Source organism: Astatotilapia calliptera, chromosome 12 (genome assembly GCF_964374335.1).
Source record: "Astatotilapia calliptera chromosome 12, fAstCal68.1, whole genome shotgun sequence".
Lineage (NCBI taxonomy): Eukaryota > Metazoa > Chordata > Actinopteri > Cichliformes > Cichlidae > Astatotilapia > Astatotilapia calliptera.
In genome coordinates this window covers 40,409,430-40,425,378 of record NC_137433.1, presented here as the reverse complement: position 1 = coordinate 40,425,378, position 15,949 = coordinate 40,409,430, and the positions used below count along the sequence as shown (strand labels likewise).

General features: G+C 42.0%; 1 long non-coding RNA gene across 1 annotated transcript; it reads left to right on the top strand.

Annotated features, from left to right (window-relative positions):
* Nucleotides 1-9,921: 9,921 nt before the first annotated feature.
* LOC145419428 (uncharacterized) lies at nucleotides 9,922-11,018 on the top strand. Its single transcript, XR_013900813.1, has 2 exons — nucleotides 9,922-10,083; nucleotides 10,695-11,018. It is a non-coding gene; the product is annotated as an uncharacterized LOC145419428 (long non-coding RNA).
* Nucleotides 11,019-15,949: the final 4,931 nt, after the last annotated feature.

Genomic DNA, 15,949 nt, shown 5'->3' with positions numbered 1-15,949 from the left:
GTAACTTTCAATAATGTCAGAATAAAAGAAGTGTCTAAGAGCTGCATTTGTCACAAAATAAAACAGGTAATAAGACCAGCTACCTATTTAAGCTAACAGTGGAATCGCGGCTTCCATTACAAATGGCGGTATAGTTAGCTTTCTCTCAATCTGTGAAAACACACTCTCTCACAACATTCGTGATCTTTAAACTAAGACAGAAAAAGGTTTCTTGCCTTTATATGTGCATTGCAGTTAGCAACTTGAACTACTAACCTAACACAATCAGTTGTGTTGGGTCTGCAGGCTCTTCCTCGTCTGAGGCAGAGAAACGTTGCACGGCCTATCACACTCACCACTATCTCCCCCTTGTGACAATGCCACGCAATTACATTCTCCATAACTCTAAATGACAGTGCAATACAACCATAAAATCAGGTCTTTTACATCAATATACGTTTTGTTTTTTTTAATTACAATTGTGGGTGTCACATCAACGTAAATGACATTTCTGGGGAAAGAGTGATTTTAACAGAAACATGTTTTATTTCAACATCTATTGGTGAACTAAGTAAGAGCAATCCAGGTGTTTTTTTACATACACAAGTACTGTATTCCTCCTCCTCTTGTTCCAATTCTATCCCTTCTGAATACTGTGTACTCTGGAAAGACAACCACAGACTCAGGAGAAGAACTTCTGAGCCAAGATTCAGAGATATCCAAAATAGAAATATTGGAATTGCTTAGAATATGTTCCAGTTGCTCATGCTTTGGTAACATACTGCGAATGTTAATGTGTCCACATAGAAGCCCCTTTGGTTTATTTTTAGTGTCCCTGATTACTTTAGCCTGATTAAATGTCTTGCAGATCTTTGTTCCTCTGTAACTTTTAATAGCAGGATATCTTGTCCTTTTGTTGACAATGCTATGAGCATTTAATGATGAGAAACCTTTTACCGGAGACTGTAGTTGGGGTACAGCAGGTGGGGGCCCAGGCAGCTGAGATGGAGGCCCAGGCAGCCAAGGTGGAGACCCAGGCAGCCGAGGTGGAAGCCCAGGCAGCCGAGATGGAGGCCCAAGCAGCTGAGGTGGTAAGCCAAACAGCAGAAGCGGAGGCCCGGACAACAGGGGCGTAAACACTATTAGTTGCATATGTAGCCTTACTAACTGGGACGGTGGTTGGAGCACAGTTAGTTGAGGTGGAAAGCAATGCAGAGATAGCTGTGCCCATAGGCTAACTAGGCTAATTAGTTGTAGCCAGTCCAAATCACTGATGTTTGAATTAGGTCCAGGATTTAGTTCTATATCACCAGCCAAAAGTAGCATCAGTATAAGTTTCAGAATCTCCAGGGACAATTGTAGTGTATTTAATTGTTCATGTTTACCTGGGGGTGGTCTAGCATGACCAAAATCCAAGAATCTTGTGAACAAAAGATGTTGACTCCATTTGGCTGGAAAAATGGTATAATTATCCAGCTTTCTTGGACATGTCGAACTCCACAGAAGATAAAAATGTATAAAAACAAAAAGACAAGTTGATGTCAAGATCCAGGGGTTTTTAGATGTTTTTTTAGGTGTGTTTTTTGGCAAAAGTACAGGACCTGCCAAGCTGTGTGTCTGCACCCTAGCAGCCATCTTGAATCATTTTTGCCCTCCGATTGGAGTTGAAATCTGCTCGATATTGATTTCTCTTGTTCTGTTTTGCTATATCCATTATTGGGTCTTGTTAAGCACTTTGTGATTTTACAGCTTGAAAGGTGCCATATAAATAAAGTTTTAACTTACTTACTTACAAACAGGGTGAATATCTGGTCCAGTGGTCCACAGCCAGGACATGAGTCCACGTGAATCGAGAGTGCATTAAGGAGTGACTGTGTCTGTTTTTTGTTCCTGCGTTTGTACTGAGGAGTGTTTGGACTGTGACATTCAAGAGCTGGTGTTCTCTCTTGGTGAGGTGAACAACATCTTCAGATTAAATTATAAACTACATCCAAAAGGAAACATTTTCAACCTACCATAGCAGAGTTAGAATTAACCTGTGTTTAGTGTTTGGTTAAACTGTATTGGGGTTTGTTAAGGCTTTGGTTGACATTTGGTAAAAGTGAAAAAGCTAAGTGAGACCGTTCCTTTAAAATAAACACGATGTGTGAAACGCATAAGCTGCTTCACAGGACACATTCACACTTACAGTTACATAAAAATGATTAATTCAGCTGCAGAAAAATGTTTCTTATCAGATTTTAATCCTTAAAATATGTATGAGAACTGCACGAGTTACAGACGGACGGGTTAAGGCACAAACACTATTTCATGATCTTCAGACTGAGGGAAAACCATCAGCAGGAGAAGAACAGATGGAGGAGGAGGAGGAGGAGGAAATGTATTTAAATTAATAATCATCTTCCTCATTGGGTTGTCATGGAAACAACATATCTATCTGCGGGCTCCTGTGTGTTGAAACCTGCTGAGTACCATCTGACACACACGCACGTTGGACAAAGACCAACATTTCTGTGAGAGGGGAGGAAACGAGGCGTTTTTGTGAAACCAGAATCAGAATTTTCATCATATCATTATATCAGCAGTCTTAAGCAGCAGTAATTAATTTGGGAATACCTTGAGATTAAAATCTCTTTTTCAATCTGACCATTAGAGCACACGGTTACAAAATGAAAATTCAATTTGAATTCAATCGAGGATGAAAATTTCTAATGTGAACAGACAAAAAAATAAAACCAATCATAACGAGCAAAGAATCCAAAAATATTTCACTTTTTCTTTTTCAGAACTTACTGAATGATCTTGGAGGAAAGGAGAAAAACATAGCAGATATTTCCCCGACAGGGATGACACAGGTCGACCACCATCACACTGCCCGCTGCATCGGCGTGTCTGAACTGGCTGACTGTCACTTGCTGTTTGATCGAGGTGATGACCTTTGGTTCATTTTCAGAGCAGACGGTTTTCACCCAGCAGTCTCGACTCTCTTAGAGATATTTTCACTCACTGTTTGAAGGCATTAGGACTCTTTCTTGGAGAAGACTGGCGGTGAGTCGTTTAGTTTACTAAAGAAATATCACACATTGGAAGTCATCTGTGGAGAAAATTTCCCCTTCGTTATCCCGTTTTTTGTTTTTTGTTTTTTCACCAGGAAAGCACAAACATCACTCCACTTCCTTCACTTTTCCCTGAATTAAAACCAAACACTCCATAGCCTGTGACATGTAAACTCTGGGCTAGAAATACAGATGGCACCTCTGAAAGCCTGCCAGTTTACAGCACTGACCCATAATGCACTGCACACATCATGATGGCACTCTGCTAGTGGACTTTCGCAGGCATAAACATCCTCCACCTACACCTGAACATGGTGGTTTCTTAGCAGCTGTCTGACCGTAAAGGCCTGATTCACACAGTCTCCTCTGAACATGTAGAGATGTGTCTGCTACTGGAGCTCTGTGTGGCATCTATCTGGGCTCTGATCTGAGCTGCTGTTAACTTGTGATTTCTGAGGCTGGTGATGAATGTATCCTCAGCAGCAGAGGGGACTCTTGGTCTTCCTTTCCTGGGGCATCCGCATGTGAGACAGTTTCATTGTAGAGCTTGATGGTTTCTGCGACTGCACTTCGGGACACATTCGGAGTTTTAGCAGTTTTCCAGACTGACTGACCTTCAGTTCTTAAAGTAATGATGGGCTGTTGTTTCTCTTTACTTAGCTGATTGGTTCTTGCCATAATATGAATTCTAACAGTTGTCAAATAGGGCTGTCAGCTGTGCACCAACCTGACTTCTGCACAACACAACAGATGGACCCATTAAGAAGGCAAGAAACTCCACCAATGGACCCCGACAGGCACACCTGTGAGGTGAAACCATCTCAGGTGACTATCATGAAGCTCATTGAGAGAAGGCCGAGGATTTGCAGCACTGTCAACAAAGAAAAAGGTGTAATCTAAAATGTAAGACATGTTTAGAGTTATCAATGCTTTCTTTGCTACATAGTTCCATATATCTTGCTTCATATATTTGATGTCTTCAATTTGTATCTACAATGTAGAAAGTAGCAAAAATAAAGAAAAGAAATCAAATGAGAAGGTGTGTCCAAAACTTTGACTTGTAGTGTATACATATACATACTCACATATATTTATATCTAAGCTATCTAAATAATATTTCTTCTACCTTGTGTATGTTTTGTGTATGTGTATGTTAATCACAACAACAGTTGCTCCAAGGTGCTTTATATTGTAAGGTAGACCCTACCTTGGCTGTAGCTCAGGTGGCAGAGCAGATCGGCTACTAATCAGAAGGTCGGTGGTTCGATCCCAGGCTGCCTCCTGGCTGCATGCCAAATAACCTTGGGCAAGATACTAACCCCGTGTTTGCCTACTGGTGGTGGTCAGAGGGCCCGGTGGCGCCAGTGTCCGGCAGCCTTGCCTCTGTCAGTGCGCCCCAGGGCAGCTGTGGCTACAATGTAGCTTGCCATTGCCAGTGTGTGAATGTGAATGGGTGAATGACTGAATGTAGTGTGAAGTGCTTTGGGGTCCTTAGGGACTGAGTAAAGTGCTATACAAATACAGGCCATTTACAATAATACATACAGAGAAAAACCCAACAACACTGATGTAAGAGCCAATTAAAGGTTAATTTTATTGGTACTGGTAAAATGATTAGAGGACAAATATATATGTTTGATGTTAAGAGTATAATTCTAGTTGATTTTAAAATACTGTTTGTTAAATGTATAGAATAGAGAAGTGCAACATTCTAAAGCGCTTTTTAGTATTTTGGGCTTCCGGCGCACTGTAGTTACGTAGTTGAGGAGTTGGATAAGCTGGAAGCGACACAGTTTTTTGACCGAGTCTTGCCATGTAAACTAAAAGTGTCAATAAACATATTGTTTGCAAGAAGGATACTTGGACTTGCTCGCGTTTCAATGCATGTTGCCGGACTGACTCCTAACGGCGGTACAGAAAAGTGAAATAGAGACGGAGTGCCGCCGCTACATAAGTCAAAAAACTAGCTTCACTGACATGTGGAGGATTGGCTGCACGGCGCTCGGACGGAAGGGAGCAGCCTAACGGAAAGTAAGAGGCACTGCTTAAGGATGCTGGCACCAAACCGGATAATTCTTTGGATTATTCTGTAGAAGAAGGTAACAAACTCTCTTATTACTTCGTGCAGTAAGAAGAAAAATACGTTTTTCGGAGGCTTGTTAAGTCTGGTGGAAAACGAAAGTGAAACTTAACTGCGTGCTATCGTCAAACCCGATCTCTTTTTTCTTTCTTTGTCTGTGGGACTGCATGTTGTAAAACAAGATTTGATGCGGTCTATGCGGAGTTTTTGGCATGTTATGAAGATGGTTTACACTATGTCTATTAAAGATTCTAAGCAGAAGACAAATAGTGCATGCTACTTGAGCCAATAAACCCCTGCAACTTATAAGATGGCGGAGGAAAGAGAGGTGGGAAGAACATGCAAGTTAACAGAGAAAGCTTTGGAAGAAAAAGTACACAGATGGATTGCCTTAAGAAGACGAACATTAGGAACAATCACAGGCAAAATAAAGGAGATAAAGATAATGATGAGTGATGCTCAGAACCTTCAAAATGTGAATGAAGTAATGGAAAGTGACTTTGCATTGGCTCTGAATGAGTTTCACGGTCACAATAACCAGGTTAAGAGCCTTTTGTCTGAAGAAGAAAAAATATTTGACCAGGACAATTGGTTTGAGCCCAAAATGACATCTATAAGAGAGTTTATGCAAACAACAAAGAAATGGATTGCAGAGGATCATAAGCATATGATTCCAAATGAAGCTGAGCAGCAGGAGCACATTACAGATGACTTGGAAGAAGCTGTTAACCCAGATGACAGCGCATCACAGGTTGGAGCTAGAAAGGATGCACTTCACAGCTCGCGTGGGTCTCAAGTCAGCCGAGCATCTACAACATCTAGAGTTTCCTCCACTCGTGCTAAACAGGAGGCAGAACACGCAGCCTTGCTGGAACGAGCCGCAGCATTGAAGAAAAGGCAAGAACTTGAGTTGGAGTTGGCCAGGATTAGGCAACATCTTGAGCTGGAAACAGCAAGAGTCAAAGCGGAAAAGGAAGAGTTAGAGTTGGAGACTGCATTAGCGGAAAGTCAAGCAAAATTAAAGGTGCTCAAAGAATATGAAAGATCTGAAGATGGTCTGAGCAGTTATGTGTCAATACAAAGATCGCAAGGTCGAGGAGTTAAAAAGGAAAGAGTTGGCATAATGCTCCCACAACAAGCTGATGTGAGTAGTCACGCTAATTCACAAGTGCAAAACTCACAGGTACCACTACTGTCTCATTCAGTCTCCACTCATGGGCTTAATGCTCACGTTGACAGAAGTGATGATCTATTGTCAGTCATGCAGAAACAGAATGTAATCACTGAGTTACTTGTGAAACAGCAGCAGTTGGCTCAGTTGCCATCAAAGGACATTCCTGTTTTTAAAGGTGATGCACTACAGTATAAGGCCTTCATAAGAGCCTTCGAACATGCAATAGAGCAAAAGACTGATAACGATCAAGATAAGCTGTATTTTTTGGAACAGTTCACTGCTGGCGAACCACAGGAGCTAATTCGCAGTTGTGTACACATGACTCCTAGCAAAGGTTACCGTGAGGCCAGATGGTTGCTACATAAGCACTATGGAGATGAGCTAAGGATCGCAAGCGCATTCATTGAGAAAGCACTCAAATGGCCACAAGTGAAAAATGACGATGCAAAGGCATTAAATGCCTATGCTATGTTCCTGACTGGCTGTCGCAACACCATGGAGGATGTTGAATTTTTGGAAGAGATGGATAATCCAACCAATCTACGCACAGTGATATCCAAGCTGCCCTACAAAACCAGAGAACGTTGGCGCGTAGAAGCATTTGAACTCCAAGAAAAGAGGGGCAAAAGAGCAAGATTTGCAGATTTGGTGAACTTTATAGACCGCCAGGCTAAAATAGCTATGGATCCACTCTTTGGTAATATCCCAGACAACCGTGCAGCGACAAGTGGAAAGACTGACCAAAAGGAAAAATATCCAGCAAAGAAGGAGTTTCGAGGAAGCAGTTTTGCCACCAACATTTCCGCCGAGAACAAAAGACTGCAAAAAACAAACGTTAAAACTGAGAATTCAATCAAGACAGTGAGTGCCTTTGAGAAGCCATGTTTGTATTGTCAGCAGCCTCACACTCTTGCTTCTTGTGGCAAGATTAAGAATCAACCACACAAAGAACGTGTGGATTTCTTAAAGTCAAAGGGACTCTGTTTTGGATGTTTGGTTTATGGGCATCTCAGCAAGTTCTGCAAGCGCAGAATGGAATGTAAAGAGTGTTCACTAAAGCACCCAGACATTCTGCACATGGGGAAAAAAGAAAGTTCTGTGGAAGCAGAAAGGAAGGATGTTACTGATGGTAATGAGGCACCTTGTGCTCAAGTTCCTGTCAGTCAAGAGACTTGTGGGCTTACAGGGGCCGGAGAAGAGGAGTGTGTGCTCTCTATAGTACCAGTCAAGATTAAATCTAAAATGAGTGATAAATATATAGAGACATATGCCTTTTTGGACCCGGGAAGCACGGCAACATTCTGCACGGAAGATCTACAAAGGAAACTGAATGTTAAAGGAAAGCCTACACGGATACTTCTAAGTACCATGAGTCAAGAAAAACCAGGAGAACAGAAACTCATGAGCAGTTTTGTTATATCAGACCTGGAAGTGTGTGGGTTGGAAGATTCCAAGTTCGTTGACTTACCCAAGGTGTTCACTCACACTAGTATACCTGTGAGTAGTGGAAACATACCCAAGCAGTCAGACATCCAGAAGTGGCCTTATCTACATGAAGTGAGGCTACCAGAGATAGAGGCTAATGTAGACCTGCTTATAGGAGCCAACTGTGCAAAAGCAATGGAGCCATGGCGTGTCATTAATGGACAAAATGGAGGTCCTTATGCAGTGAAGACCACCACTGGTTGGGTTGTGAATGGACCCATAAGAAAAGAACTAAATGACTCAGAAAACAAAGAACCACATTTCTCAGTGAGCCGAATCTCCTTAGTAGAAGTTGAGAAGCTACTGGTCCAACAGTATAACATCGATTTTTCAGAACGTAATTATGATGACAAAGAGGAAATGTCACAAGAAGACAAACAGTTTCTACGAGCAGTAGAAAAGACAACGACCTTCGAAAATGGACACTATAACATTGGATTGCCACTTAAGAATGAGAATCTTCAAATGCCAAACAACCATTGTGTTGCGGAGCAGCGGATAGCATGTTTGTTCAGGAAGTTTAAGAAGAATCCTCAGTTTTTTGAAGATTATAAGTGCTTCATGGAAAACATCATCACCAGGGGCTATGCAGTTCCAGTGCCAGACCACCAGTTGAGCCGTGACGACAACAGAGTGTTCTATATACCACACCATGGGGTGTATCACCCGAAGAAGAGAAAGTTACGGGTCGTGTTCGACTGTACGGCTTCATACCAGGATATGTCTCTAAACAAGGAGTTACTGCAGGGACCGGATCTGACTAACACACTGGTGGGTGTTCTTTTAAGATTCCGTGAAGAGCCAGTAGCGCTGATGGCAGACATTGAATCAATGTTTTACCAAGTCAATGTACCAGAAAGGGATGCTGATCTTCTTCGTTTTCTCTGGTGGCCAGATGGCAAGCTGGATGAGCCCATGAAGGAATATAGGATGATGGTGCACCTCTTTGGAGCTACTTCCTCACCAAGTGTCGCCTCATATGCGCTAAGAAGAACGGCAGAAGATCACAAGGAAGAAGCATCTCCAGAAGCTGTTCAGACAGTCCTGTGCAACTTCTACGTAGATGACTGTCTTAAAAGTGTAGCTACAGAAGAGGCTGCAGTGAAATTAGTCAGTGATCTTTGTGCTCTGTGTACCAGTGGAGGGTTTACATCAGGGGTGCCCAATCCCAGTCCCCGAGAGCTACCGTCCTGCAGCTTTTAGATGCATCCTTGTTCCCAAACACATGAATCAAATGAATGGCTTGTTATCAGGCCTTTGCCAAACATGATGGCATGCTGAAGAGATCAAACCATTTGATTCAGCTGTGTTGGAGTAGGGATGCATCTAAAAGCTGCAGGATAGTAGCTCTCGAGGACCGGGATTGGGCACCCCTGGTTTACATTAACAAAATGGACAAGTAACAGTAGGAAAGTGTTGATGTCAATTCCTGAAGAACACAGAGCCAACGAGGTGAAAGATCTGGATCTTAGGCATGACACTTTGCCAGTTGAGAGAACTCTAGGTGTACAGTGGAACACAGAAACAGATAACTTCACTTACACTATAAGGTTGCAAGACAAGCCAATGACACGAAGAGGCATTTTGTCAGTCATTAATTCAATTTATGACCCTCTTGGCTTTCTAGCACCAGTCATCTTGCCTGTAAAGCTTTTGTTGAAAGATCTCTGTAAAGAGCAGCATGGTTGGGACAAGGAGATCAATGAAAAGCATGCAAAAATTTGGAAAAAATGGAAAGAAGACATTGTACTCCTCTCCAACTTCCATGTGAGTAGATGCCTAAAGCCTACAGGTTTCGGATGCACTGTTGTTGCGCAGTTGCACCATTTTTCCGATGCTTCAGATTACGCATATGGAACTGTCTCTTACCTGTTGATGGAAAATAGACAAGGCAAGAGACATTGTGCCTTTCTCATTGGGAAATCCAGAGTTTCTCCGCTCAAGCAAGTCACAATTCCTAGGCTTGAGCTGACTGCAGCAGTGATTTCAGTGAGGATGGACAGATTACTGCGACAAGAACTTCAAGTTCCTCTGCAACAATCAGTCTTTTGGACGGACAGCACAACTGTGCTTATGTAACCACGGTAACCTCTGACCCCACTTCCGCCAGTCCCTTTATTGTGGCGGGAATGAATCCTGTATAAGTTCCGGGTCAATCAGCTGCATGTCCCTGCTCCTCTGGCTGCTGTTGTCCCTGTGGTTGGCGTACTTGTCAGATCACGACAAATTTTGCACTACAGGCCAGTTGACAGCGTGCAATAACCCGGCCGATTCATTCATCTTTACACTACCTCACACTCGACTCAACGGTGAGTTATTTGTTTGTTTTGTTTTGTCACAATTAATGTACATGCGGAGCCGCGATCGCACATCCTACAATGCCGGTAAGCTAATGCTAGGCTAGCGACAGTAAGTGCAATTACTAGTGTCATCTATTGAATATTGTTGTTTTTGTTTATTCCATTATGGCCTAATGTTGATTTAACGTATCTAGAGTTGAATGAGTGATTTGATTTTTGTAGTTTTGTCCGTTTTGGATGTTTTTTGTTACTTTTCTGATGAAATGCCGAAACGGCCTATGAGATTTTGCATTGAGTTAAATTCCATTTACATTATTGAATCTGTTGCGCAACACCTGTGATTAAATGAGTTTTGTAAATATATTTGATTAACTTTGGATAATATTTATTAGCTTTAACGCTGATATACTTTGATGGGACCCATGAGAATGTCTTTCTATAATAGTATTTAGAATGACATTCATTATAAGAGATGATGGTTTATTGATTGTTGTATGAAACGTGGCATTGATTACTTGACTTTGTTATTTATGGATTTATGTATTTATTTTGTCACAGCAGTAGAATGCTGTTTCATTTTCTTCTGTGAATGATAATTTCTGTTTTTTGACCTTGTTTAGGTCAGGTTTTTTTTGTTCTCCCGCGATCAGCCCTGATCAGCGCGAGATGGCGAGCCACCCGACCACCGCTACGTTGCGGTAGGAATTGTGAACCTATGGACTGAATCACAAATTGTTGACAATGACCTATCACAGGTCCATGGAACTAAACTAAACCACATACTGGACTACACCTCATCCCACCTCCTTTTGGAACCTACTAAGCTGTGTTGTATTGTCAACATTATTTTTGTTTGTGATATATATGCATATGTTTTTATTTCTTTTGTACATCCGTCTATACACTTCTCATAACAAACATAATATATATATATTTGAGCTCTACTTTTGTTTCCTTTGTTTTATTCACACCCTCAGGCTCCATAGTCGAATCTTATTCTGATAGCTCATTGTCTATGAGGCTGCAGTCAGGCGCCCTGGTCCTTTAACCGCGTTACACTTAGATACATTGATAGCGAAACATCTCGCTTCAAAACATTTGTTGCAAATAGAGTTTCACTGATTCGAGAAGCAACCAAGCCATCGCAATGGAAGTATGTGACATCGGCAGAAAATCCTGCAGATCAAGCAAGCAGAGGCTTAAAAGCAAAAGATCTGTTGGAAGGAGGTTCATGGAATCACGGGCCGAACTATCTTCTAGATGAAAACGAATGGCCAGAACAGCCAGTGAGAAAGAAGGAAAACCTTCAAAATGATCCAGAAGTCAAGACTTCAGCAACGGTTAATAATACTGACAGTTGAGGAAGGCATGGAACCAATGAAACGTGTGATAGACTACTATTCGGACTGGAATAAACTGAAAAGAGCAGTAGCCTGGATAGTGAAGCTAAGGAAGGTGCTGTGGATGTTAAAAGAAGAAAGAAAACAGTACTCAAAAATAGTCCAGAAAAACGAAAATGATCCTGAAAAGCAAAAGTTAAAGTTGCAAGGGCACATGAGGACATTTAAATCTGCAATGGGACAGAAAGCGCTTGCTTTGGAGGATCTTGAGGCTGCCGAATCAGTAATTGTTCGTTTCAGCCAGAAACAACATCATGGAGAGGAGATCAAAATCCTACAGAAGGGAGGACAGCTCAGTTGTAACAGCCAGCTGTTCAAATTAGACCCAGTTCTTCGGGATGGGATGCTGAGAGTTGGCGGCAGACTCAATAAATCAGGCTTGCCAGAAAATGCTAAACAACCAGCAATTCTTTCTAAACACAGCAAAATCTCTGAAATCATTTTGAGAGACATCCATCAACGAACTGGTCACTGCGGTCGCAATTATGTGCTGGCGCAATTGCGATGCAGATATTGGATTCCTCAAGCCAATTCGGCAATTAGAAAGATAATCAACAAATGTCAAACTTGCCGTAGGATTTCTGGAAGGGTTGGTGAGCAGAAGATGGCAGACTTACCTGAAGACCGTCTTCTACCAGACAAACCTCCGTTTACAAACACTGGTGTCGACTACTTTGGCCCATTTGATGTCAAGCGGGGCCGGGGTACTGTCAAAAGATATGGTGTCATGTTTACCTGCCTCACTCTCAGAGCTGTGCATATTGAAGTTGCAGACAGTCTTGACGCAGACTCCTGTATCAACGCGATTCGACGTTTCATCTGCAGAAGAGGTCAAGTTACCATCATGAGGTCAGATAACGGCACAAACTTTGTGGCAGCGGAAAGGGAGTTGAGGGAAGCCATTCAAAGACTGGATAACGACAAAATAGAAAGAGTCCTACAACCAAAAGGTATAAAGTGGATTTTTAACAGCCCGGCTGCTTCACATCAAGGTGGAGTTTGGGAGAGACAAATTCGAACAGTGCGTCGAATTCTCAGCGCTCTCTTGAAGGAACAAGTGCCAAATGAAGATTGTCTTCATACAATAATGTGTGAGATTGAAAGCATCATTAATGGCAGACCTCTCACAAGCGTCTCAGAAGACATAAATGACGTTGAAGCTTTAACGCCGAGCCATCTGTTGCTGCTTAAGTCACAGCCCCTCATGCCTCCAGGTGTCTTCAACAAAAATGATGCATACACCAGAAAAAGATGGAGACAGGTTCAATATCTAGCAGATTTGTTTTGGACCAGATGGACTCGTGAATATCTTCCACTTCTGCAGGAGCGCCAGAAGTGGCTGAAACCAAGAAGAAACTTCGTGGTCGGAGATCTTGTGCTGCTGGTGGACAGTTCTTCTCCACGCAACTCCTGGCTCATGGGGAGAGTGGTTGAGACGCTGCCAGACTCAAGTGGAACAGTCCGAAGATTGAAAGTAAAAACTAAAAGCAACATCCTGGAAAGACCTGTTAACAAGTTGTGTCTTCTGGAGGAGGCTTCATCCGAGCGATGAAGAGAAAGAATGTTTGTTCATGGACATTACAATTAGGTTGGCTCTTAATGATTAATGTGTAAGTTAGTAATTGTTTAGTTCTCTCGCCTAACCAATTAGGGGCCGGATGATGTAAGAGCCAATAGCTAGGTTTCATTTGACGTAGACGTGACGTCGACGTAAAGCGCGAAATTTGACTGGCGGTCGGAAGTGAAAAAGATAAGCGCAAAATCACAGACAGACAGTACGCAAAATGCCTATGTCCTGTTGTGTTTACGGATGCTCCAGTAGGTCGACCAGAGAAACTGATAAACGGTATTTTAGGGTACCAAAAATAGCCCAACGAAGAGGAGAAAAATGGAAAATTCTAACCGAAAAACGTAGGAAAAAATGGATTTTAAATTTACGTTTACAGTCGGGAGGAGCAGAGTCTGCCAATGCCCGTGTCTGCAGCGACCACTTCGTCAGAGGTAATGTTATGTTTGCAAACGAACTTATTAGCATTAGGTTGTCGTTAAATTCTCGTTTACTTAGTGCTTTTAAGTTAGTAGTCTAATATTGACTTGATTGGGACTATAGGCTGCCCAAGTGCTTTGGATGACGAAGAGTCGGAGGACTGGGCTCCGACGGTCAATCTCGGCTACGAACGAAAACCCAGATCGGAATCAGTTCTCAAACGAGAGAAAAGAATGAAGCTTAAGGCAGAACAGCATCGATGTGCAGAGGCGATTTTGGATATGCAACAGACGGCTGAGAGCCCGGATTTGAGCCTAGTGACAGTCGAGAACAGGCTACTAACCCTGCCATACAATTGCAATGAGCTGCAATCACTTCTCCATCCTCCTTTGCAATTACCCAAGTCTTCAGAGGTGTCTCGTTAGACCGCTGAGAATGGTTTACCTTGAAACAAACAACTGTCACTCTAACGAAGTCCTAAGGATGTGGCATGTTTGTTGACGTTAAAGCCGCTACCGCTAACTGTTAGCGTGTTTAAGATAAAGCAATATAAGAACAAACACTCACCCTTGCAAACACCAAACTGTATCCATCACGGAGACGTTTTGTTCCAAGGTTGTGGACCCACCCGCTGACAAAAAAATTGTACGCCTCCAGACTCTTGAAAGCTTTCATTTGCTGCCTAGTGTAGTAAGAAGTCTGGAGGACCAAGTAGTTGGTGATATCCACAGCCTCGATAGTAGGCAAATCCTTTACTTCTGTGGTGTATTCGGATATTTTCAAAGAATACGGATCACGTCCGATATATTTTTTAACTATCTGTTTATATCTCTCCCGAGAAACGGGGTCTAAAGTTGCACAATAGCTGCTCTCCTGACTCTCCACAGTGTCCTCCATGTTTACTTCCGCCCTCCACTCAAAAATCGCGCTGCCTCCGCACGTCATCAGAACCACGTGACCGCAACCCAACTGTTAAAGGTTAATTTTATTGGTACTGGTAAAATGATTAGAGGACAAATATATATGTTTGATGTTAAGAGTATAATTCTAGTTGATTTTAAAATACTGTTTGTTAAATGTATAGAATAGAGAAGTGCAACATTCTAAAGCGCTTTTTAGTATTTTGGGCTTCCGGCGCACTGTAGTTACGTAGTTGAGGAGTTGGATAAGCTGGAAGCGACACAGTTTTTTGACCGAGTCTTGCCATGTAAACTAAAAGTGTCAATAAACATATTGTTTGCAAGAAGGATACTTGGACTTGCTCGCGTTTCAATGCATGTTGCCGGACTGACTCCTAACGGCGGTACAGAAGAGTGAAATAGGGACGGAGTGCCGCCGCTACAACTGGGAAGGAGAAACTCCCTTTAAACAGGAGAGCCAGAGATTAATAACAAGAGTGATTCAGTGCAGAGAGGTCTATTAACACATAGTGACTGAAGAAACACCCAGTGCATCATGGGAATCCCCCAGCAGCCTACACCTATTGCAGCATAACTAAGGGAGGATTCAGGGTCACCTGGTCCAGCCCTAACTACATGCTTTAGCAAAAAGGAAAGTTTGAAGCCTAATCTTGAAAGTAGAGATAGTGTCTGTCTCCTGAATCCAAACTGGAAGCTGGTTCCACAGAAGAGGGGCCTGAAAACTGAAGGCTCTGCCTCCCATTCTACTTAAATCAGATGGCTCGATCATGACTTTAGCATCTTCAGTGTATCAATGATTTCATTTTAGATTTTATTCACATTGCCTTCTCATCAGTTACCAAAAACATAAAGCTTAGAGATAGGACTTCTTTGAGCAGTCTTGCATAGTATTGTTTGTAGGTATGCTGCGTGTATTTATTTACTCCTGCCCTGCCGTCTACTTTGCTACTGTACAGTGTGAATTTCACATATCTGGGAATAATAAAGACTATCTTATTGTATCAATCATCAGCTGTTGTTGTAATTATTTTATTGATATTGTTTCAGTGAGTCTCTTATGATGGCTGAGTGAAAATACTTCCCCCTGCTGGTTAAAGTCAAGTACTAGACACGAATAAAGACAGTTTTATTCTGATTAATTCTAAAATGATTCTTTTTCAACTCATATTTAAACTCTGAGAAACCCTGATATCAGCATTATTAGTCATTATTCATCATCACTAAGACATGATTGATACTTCTGATTCATCTGATCTGTTTCTTTTTTTAATTTCACCTTAATTTTACTGACCTCTTAACTTGCTGACTTTCATATTGAATAGATAACTAATGGGTTATAGGTTTTTGTGAAGGTGTTCTATTATTGTGTTTCCTGGAAATAAAAATAAACAACTGGCAGTCTGATTGGAAAGCTCTTTTTTTATTGATCATTTCAGTTTGCTGTGTCTGTGCTTCATACCATGGATAGTCAATAACTGATCAGATTTGATTGGCATTTGTTTTATCAGGTCAGCAGATTATTTACTTGCTGCTTCCACCATTCTTGCTCCTCTGGTCTCCATAATGAT